Source organism: Paroedura picta, chromosome 8 (assembly GCF_049243985.1).
Source record: "Paroedura picta isolate Pp20150507F chromosome 8, Ppicta_v3.0, whole genome shotgun sequence".
NCBI classification, from domain to species: domain Eukaryota; kingdom Metazoa; phylum Chordata; class Lepidosauria; order Squamata; family Gekkonidae; genus Paroedura; species Paroedura picta.
In genome coordinates, this window is record NC_135376.1 from 4,690,562 (window position 1) to 4,699,390 (window position 8,829).

Sequence of the window (8,829 nt, forward strand, 5' to 3'; positions counted from 1 at the left end):
TTCCGAGGAGCTTTGGGAAAGGAAGGAGGTGAGATGGCTAGACCCAAGTGTGGAGGAAGACTTGTGATGAGGCAGCAAGGACATCTCATCGCATGCTTATGAAGGCCTATGAGATGCCGGTGAAAATGGCGAAGTGTGACTTCTATGTCACAGAAATTGTGTCTGCTGGGTCCTGCCTGGTGCAACTATTTAGGGTAATTATGTCTCTAACTACCCTCGAAGAAGAGTGCCAAAATACTAGTCAATTGGATTTGCAATGTGAGGGTTTAGGGAGCTATTTTGCAGACAAAGTCTGGTCACTCAGCTCGGATCTACCTGCCACATTTGATATGGATTGTAAACTGGAAGCCCTGTGGCCATCATGGGGGTTAGTGATGGCTTCAGGTGACTCTTGTTAAACAAAGTGGACAAATTGCTGGGGTCAGTGAGGGTGACCACTTGCCCCTTGGATCCCTGCCCATCTTGGTTCCTCAAATTGGGTGAACAGCAGATAGGAGGCCCCTTGAGGGAGATTGTGAACCTCTCCCTATTATCAGGTGAGTTCCCTGATGGGCTTAAGGGGGTAGTGGTGCACCCTCTCTTGAAAATACCATCGCTGGACCCTGCCAGCTACCACCTGGTCTCACATCTTGCATTTCTGGGAAAAGTAGTAGAGTGGGCCCCAGCCCCAACCTGGTGGAATGAACTCCCAGATTAGCTGAGGGCCCTGACAGAACTATTTAGGTTCTTTCAGGAAGGCCTACCTTGCAGGGTTCTCATGAGGGTAAAATGGAGGACAGGGGATCTCTGCAGCTTAATGTGTCCCCATTGAGGAGAAGGACTAGGTAGAGCATTTTTTTTACCAATCTAATTTTTAATGACATTTAAAAGATTATGTAATTTGTTATCGCACAAAGTACTCTTTAAAAGGGCTATTACATCTCATGCTAACATAATAATAATAATAATAATAATAATAATAATAATAATAATAATAATAATAATAATAATAATAATAATAATAGATTTTGATACTGCCACTCCCATAACTGGCTTGCGGCGGTTAACACAGTGAAAGAATCCTTACCATTAAAATCCCCTTAAAGCCATTAAACAGTTTACACATATGGCCCTTTTAAAGAGTACTTTGTGCGATAACAAATTACATATATACTACTGTGGACAAGAATCTTGCAGAAGAAATGGAGTAGCCTTCATAATCAATAAGAGAGTAGGAAAAGCAGTCTTGGGATACAATCCCCAAAATGACAGAATGATCTCAGTTCGAATCCAAGGCAAACCATTCAACATCACAGTGATTCAGGTCTATGCCCCAACCACTGCTGCTGAAGAGGATGAAATTGATCAGTTCTATGAAGCCCTACAACACCTTCTAGAAGCAACGCCCAAAAATGATGTGCTTATCATCATGGGGGATTGGAATGCTAAAGTAGGAAGCCAAAAGATAACCGGGATAACAGGCAAGTTTGGCCTTGGAGTACAAAATGAAGCAGGGCACAGGCTGGTAGAATTTTGTCAAGAGAATACAATGGTCATAGCAAACACTCTTTTCCAACAACCCAAGAGACGACTTTACACATGGACATCACCAGACGGTCAACACAGAAATCAGATTGACTATGTGCTCTGCAGCCAAAGATGGAAAAGTTCTATCCAGTCAATAAAAACAAGACCAGGAGCTGATTGTGGTTCAGATCATGAGCTTCTTGTTGCAAAATTTAGGCTTAAATTGAAGAAAGCAGAGAAAAGCACTAGGCCACTCAGGTATGAACTAAATCATATCCCCGACGAATACACAGTAGAGGTGACAAATAGATTTAAGGAATTAGATCTGATAGACAGAGTGCCTGAAGAACTATGGACGGAGGTTCGCAACATTGTCCAAGAGGTAGCAACTAAAACCATCCCAAAGAAAAAGAAATGCAAGAAATCAAAATGGCTGTCTGAGGAAGCTTTACAAATAGCTAAGGAGAGAAGGGAAGTGAAAGGCAAGGGAGAAAGAGAAAGATACACCCAATTGAATGCAGAATTCCAGAGAAAAGCTAGAAGAGATAAGAATGCCTTCTTAAATGAACAGTGCAAACAAATAGAAGAAAACAATAGAATGGGGAGGACCAGAGATCTTTTCAAGAAAATTGGAGATATGAAGAGAACGTTTCATGCAAAGTTGGGTATGATAAGGGACCAAAATGGTAGGGACCTCACAGAAGCAGAAGAGATTAAACAAAGGTGGCAAAATTATACAGAACAACTATACAAGAGCGAGCTTAACATCCCTGATGACCACAGTGGGGTAGTTACTGACCTGGAGCCAGACATCCTGGAATGTGAAGTCAAATGGGCCTTAGGAAGTCTGAGCAACAATAAAGCTAGTGGTGGGGACAGCATTCCAGTTGAACTATTCAAAATCTTAAAGGACGATGCAGTAAAAGTGCTACACTCAATATGCCAGCAAATTTGGAAAACTCAACAATGGCCACAGGATTGGAAAAGGTCAGTTTACATTCCAATCCCAAAGAAGGGCAATGCCAAAGAATGTTCAAACTACCGCACCATTGCACTAATTTCTCATGCTAGCAAAGTTATGCTCAAAATCCTACAAGCTAGGCTCCAGCAATATGTGGACCGAGAACTTCCAGAAGTACAGGCAGGATTTCGAAGAGGCAGAGGAACTAGAGATCAAATTGCCAACATACGCTGGATCATGGAGAAAGCTAGGGAGTACCAGAAGAACGTCTACTTCTGCTTCATTGACTATGCTAAAGCCTTTGATTGTGTGGAGCACAACAAATTGTGGCAAGTTCTTAAAGAGATGGGAATACCAGAGCATCTTATTTGTCTCTTGAGAAATTTATATGCAGGTCAAGAAGCAACAGTGAGAACTGACCATGGAATCACTGACTGGTTCAAAATTGAGAAAGGAGTGCGGCAAGGCTGTATACTGTCGCCTTGCCTATTTAACTTGTATGCAGAGCACATCATGAGAAATGCGGGATTAGAGGAGTCACAAATTGGGATCAAGATTGCAGGGAGAAATATCAACAACCTCAGATATGCAGATGATACCACTCTAATGGCAGAAAGTGAAGAGGAACTAAAGAGCCTGTTGATGCGGGTGAAGGAGGAGAGTGCAAAAGTTGGCTTGAAACTCAACATCAAGAAAACAAAGATCATGGCATCCGGCCCTCTCAATTCCTGGCAAATAGATGGGGAAGAAATGGAGATAGTGACAGATTTTATTTTCCTGGGCTCCAAGATCACTGCAGATGGGGACTGCAGCAAAGAAATTAAAAGACGCTTGCTCCTGGGGAGGAAAGCTATGGCAAATCTAGACAGCATCCTAAAAAGCAGAGACATCACCCTGCCAACAAAAGTGCGCTTAGTCAAGGCTATGGTATTCCCAGTTGCAATGTATGGCTGCGAAAGTTGGACCATAAGGAAGGCCGAGCGTCAAAGAATTGAGGCTTTTGAACTCTGGTGCTGGAGAAGACTCTTGCGAGTCCCTTGGACTGCAAGGCGAACAAACCGGTCAGTCCTAGAGGAGATCAACCCTGACTGCTCTTTAGAAGGCCAGATCCTGAAGATGAAACTCAAATACTTTGGCCACCTCATGAGAAGGAAGGACTCCCTGGAGAAGAGCCTAATGATGGGAGCGATCGAGGGCAAAAGAAGAAGGGGACGACAGAGAATGAGGTGGCTGGATGGAGTCACTGAAGCAGTAGGTGCAAACTTAAATGGACTCCGGGGAATGGTAGAGGACAGGAAGGCCTGGAGGATCATTGTCCATGGGGTCGCGATGGGTCGGACACGACTTCGCACATAACAACAACAACACATACGGCCATGACAATGGCGATGACCTAATATAACCATCCCCCCCTATCCCGGGCATCGGTCAGTATAGCTGAAATAACTGAAGTAAAAACATAAGAGGGAAGGACCGGCTGGGGGAGAAAATTAGGCTCCTCAACAGTCTAGCACTGCCGTTCAATAGGGCCTTGGGGGGGGGGGATTGAAAACCCTGTGCCTGAACTGAGAGTTCTGTCTTCTGCTCCACGTGTATAGCCACTAAAACGGATTGTGTATGTAAAGGTTTGAGGCAGGGGGAACATCCTTTGACTTCTTTGACTTCTTTGCTAGATTCATGGGGAAATATTAACTGCCCCCTTCTGTTCATAATATGAATAAAAGGGTGCTACTATAATACTATTAAGAACATACTAAGACCTTGACCTGGAAATAAATTGGGGGCCCCCAGGGAGAACGGGCAGGGGGAGAGAGAAATGAATGAGAAAAGAGCAGAAAAGGAGAGGAGAAATTAAGGAAAAGAGATTTGCATGGCAAATGGCTTGGTAGATTTGCATAGCACAATCTGCTTGTTTCTGTCCTGCTCAGACTTCCCTGAATCTCTAGTGGTTCATCCAGACCTGCATTAAAAAGTTTGGGATGGATGGATGCCGCCTGTTGCTGGCTTCAGGGACCCTCCAGCTGCCTCTGGACGCCTGAATTTTGTCCCCCGTCCCCCCAGCAATGGACCTTTCTGAAACATTTAACATGAATGGTTATCTTTTTTTTCATTGAAATCTACAGGTATTATCCTTTCAAATGGTCACAACTGGAAGCAACAGAGGAAGTTCGGACTAACCACCATGCGGAAGCTGGGACTGGGGAAGAAAGGCATGGAGCCCCAAATAGAAGAGGAGGCCCATCAGCTTGTACAGACATTTGCAGATATGAAAGGTATATCTATTAATACTAAATTACTCCATGATGTGTCCCTATCTGCAGAATTCTGTGCATTCTCTTTTCTCCTTTAACTCATTAATTTCTTTTACAAAAGTATTTACTGTTTCTCATTCTCTGAGAAAAACTATCCTGCTAGGCCAGGGGTGGACAAACTGTGGCCCTCCAGATGTCCATGGACTACAATTACCATGAGCCCCTGCCAGCAAATCTCGACATCTGGAGGGAAACACTTTGCCCACCCCTGTGCTAGACCATTTCATCCTGCTGTGATAAAAATAGTACAATCGTTTTTGTCTTCTTCCTATTAAGAAGAAGAAGAAGAGAAGAAGAGTTGGTTCTTATATGCCGCTTTTCCCTACCCGAAGGAGGCTCAAAGCGGTTTACAGTCGCCTTCCCTTTCCTCTCCCCACAACAGACTCCCTGTGGGGTGGGTGAGGCTGAGAGAGCCCTGATATCACTGCCCGGTCAGAACAGTTTTATCAGTGCTGTGACGAGCCCAAGGCCACCCAACTGGTTGCATGTGGGGGAGTGCAGAATTGAACCTAGCATGCCAGATTAGAAGTCCGCACTCCTAACCACTACACCAAACTGGCTCTCTCTATTAATTTTATATCCTGAAAGGCAGCCAAATTCTTCAATACAGTAATGGGTGCAAAGCTGCTCAAACCCTATCATCTGCATAGATTTCACTTTAAATTCTTATGGCATCCACTTTTATTCCTTTAATGCTTATGTTTTGTCTTATCTTTGCTGCTAAATTCTCTATCACCAAGATGAATAGTAAAGTTGAGAGAGGACAGTCCTGCCATGTTACTGTTTCAGTTGATATTATTTCTGCTAATTTCTTCAAGAATAAGCAGCATGACCACCAACTTAACTCACCAAGCACAATATATAGGTTCAAGGGCTTCTCAGAGATGCTGTCTGCTTTAAAAAAAGAATAATCTGTTCTCTTAAAATGCTACCATTTTTCAACCAAAAGCAAAAGGGGTCAGAGAAACTATACAGAAATTTCAAGACGTGCCCCATTCCTTTCCTCAGGCATGAAATGCAACACTCGAATATTCGTGGTAAATCACGGAGGTATTTTGGGCAGGATTTAAATTGTGACATTTTTAAATACAATTTTTATTAAACTTTTTCTATTTTTTAAAAAAACAACCCAGAATCCTGTAGCATCCCTCTCCTGGGGACAGCGCCACTAAATAATCCTGCTCTTGGTATAAACGAGAAAGGCAAAACTAATATGAGCGCTATTTGTTTTATCTTTCAGGACAGTCACTTGACCCTTCATTACCCATGACCAATTCTGTCACCAATGTGATCTGTGCTCTAACTTTGGGCCAGCGGTTTTCTAGTGGAGACGAAGAATTCCTCAAGTTCAGAGATGCTTTGCTTCTTCTTGCACAGTTCCCGGCAACCATATCCCATATTGTATGTTGCCTTTCACCCTTCCTACTGTAAAAGACGTGCCTCATCCCCCAAAGCTCATCCCAAACATACATAACTAAATCTCTATTTCTTTATCTAACCTGAACACGAATTCAGACCCCTTTCTGAAAATAGTCTGTCCTTACGGGCCTGCAGAGGAGAATCGTGGGATGAAGGAAGAAGATATTTGCTTAAACCAGGGGTAGTCAAACTGCGGCCCTCCAGATGTCCATGGACTACAATTCCCAGGAGCCCCTGCCAGCTGTCGAAGCCATGTGTGCTTTTCCTGAGTTTGGAAAAATGTAATACTGTCTTTAAAAAACAAAACAAGCAAACAAACATGAATTAAAATGTCGTTGCGAATCATACTCCTGAAGCATACCGAATGTGCAGGGTGGGGTGTGAGAGGTAAGCTAATTTGTGGGCACACACACTCTCGCCTTGGTGTAGTGGTTAGGAGTGTGGACTTCTAATCAGGTTTGAGTCCCTGCTTCCCCACATGCAACCAGCTATCTTGGGCTCGCCACGGCACTGATAAAGTTGTTCTGACCAGGCAGTGATATCAGGGCTCTCTCAGCCTCACCCACCTCACAGGGTGTCTGTGGTGGGGAGAGGAAAGGGAAGGCGACTGGAAGCTACTTTGAGTCTCCTTCAGGTAGAGCAAAGCGGCATATAAGAACCAGTTCATTTCTTTGTCATGCATCATGAACTTTTCCAGAATCTCATTTTCCTCACTTGTATTTTCCAGTTTCATCGGGGATAGGGGAGCTGTTTTTATTTCACTCCCTCTAATGCAGCCTTTTCCAACTTTTTTACCATTGAGAAACCCATGAACGCATCTTCAGGCTTTGAGAAATCCCAGAGGTGGTGTGATGTTGCACAATATGGTTGGTGAGCATAGTTGTGTACATGTCCACCCTGGGTGCCTCCCTTTTCCACCCCCTCCAGGCCCATCATTTGCCTTTTTGGGAGGGTGGGGGTGGGTCAACATGACCATATATGGCCAATCATACATTAAATGTTTCAGAAATTTTAAAAATATATAAACAATTGATTAACTCCTACCCATTTGGGAAACCCTTCCACGGCCATCAAGAAACCCCAGGGTTTCACAAAATCCTGGCTGAGAAAGCCTGCTCAAATGGTTGATTCAATATTACACAGGTTTATGTCTGGTATAAAAACCTGCACTTTAGATGCTGGGCATAAAGGTAAAGGTATCCCCTGTGCAAGAACTGGGTCATGTCTGACCCTTGGGGTGATGCCCTCCAGCGTTTTCATGGCAGACTCAATACGGGGTGTTTTTTTCCCACCAACCATTTTGGGAAATTGATTACAGTATATGTTTTGTGTTTATATGTTGTGTAAATTGAAACTGAAATTTATTTTAAGAAATGCATCTTTTATATTTACCTTAAGTAGTTGTTATATTCCGGCCCCTCCATATGATGTTGCCAACATCCAGCGTCTGGGCAGTAACTGGCTGGCTATAACCTCCATTTTAAAGAGCTAGTTGGGGAATCACATAAAGTGGAGTCCCTAAATCTACTACTACTACTACTACTACTACTACTACTACTACTACTACTACTAACCTATTTAGCGTGAGCTACAGGAGAGCAACCAGCAGGCCACCAGCAGAAGGAAGGTATGAGGCTCAAACGAACTAAAGGTGCCTGCCTTGTCCTGCCCTCACCCCACCTCCCTCTCCCTTGTTCCTGGGGATGGGAATGTCTTCTTAAAAATGGCCAACTTCCTGGAGCAACGACTAGGCGGACAAGCATGCAGGCAATGCCAGAAATAATTCCCCCCAAAAAGGTTGTTACACAAAGCATGCCTATCTAAAGCCCCCCCCCGCAAAACCAGGAACGAGATTAATTTTTTAAAGTATCAAGGCTTGTGATTCCATAAAGGGTGGCATTCAAAAAGCATTATGCATCTATGATTAAATGCATAGGCATTTAAATAAAGAACCATGAATTGTTAAAAGAAAAAAAAATAGTGGGCATTGTGAGACCTTTAAAACAAGGAGAAAGGGGATTGGATGCCTGGCTTGATTGACAGGCGGAAGAGAGTCGTGTGTAAAGCACGTTGCTGTCTTCCGCCATTTCCAGCAGGTGATGTGGAGGGTGAGAAGCATGAAAAGGCATCAGAGAAGAGCGAGGCAGCAAAAAGGTGAGGAGGGGCCAGAATGTTTAGCACTACGCCATTCAACTGGCTTAATGCTAATTTTGCCGATGAGTAGAAATGCCCTCTGTGCTGCTTTATCTAAGAAAACACTCACTTCACAGCACTGAACCCCTTTCTATAAACTTGCTGCTTTCAGAAAACCTGGTAACGATGGGGAAGGTTTATATTTTCAAACAAACCAGGTGGGGGGCTTTGTGGGTCCTCTCAGTTGGCAGGGAGAAACATGATTGGGAATTAATGTGTCAATAGCTGCATAGCTTTGCCCATGAGGCTGGGAGTTCGATCCCAGCAGCTGGCTCAAAGTTGACTCAGCCTTCCATCCTTCCGAGGTCGGTGAAATGAGTACCCAGCTTGTTTGCTGGGGGGTAAACGGTAATGACTGGGGAAGGCACTGGCAAACCACCCAGTATTGAGTCTGCCATGAAAACGCTAGAGGGCGTCACCCCAAGGGTCAGGCATGAC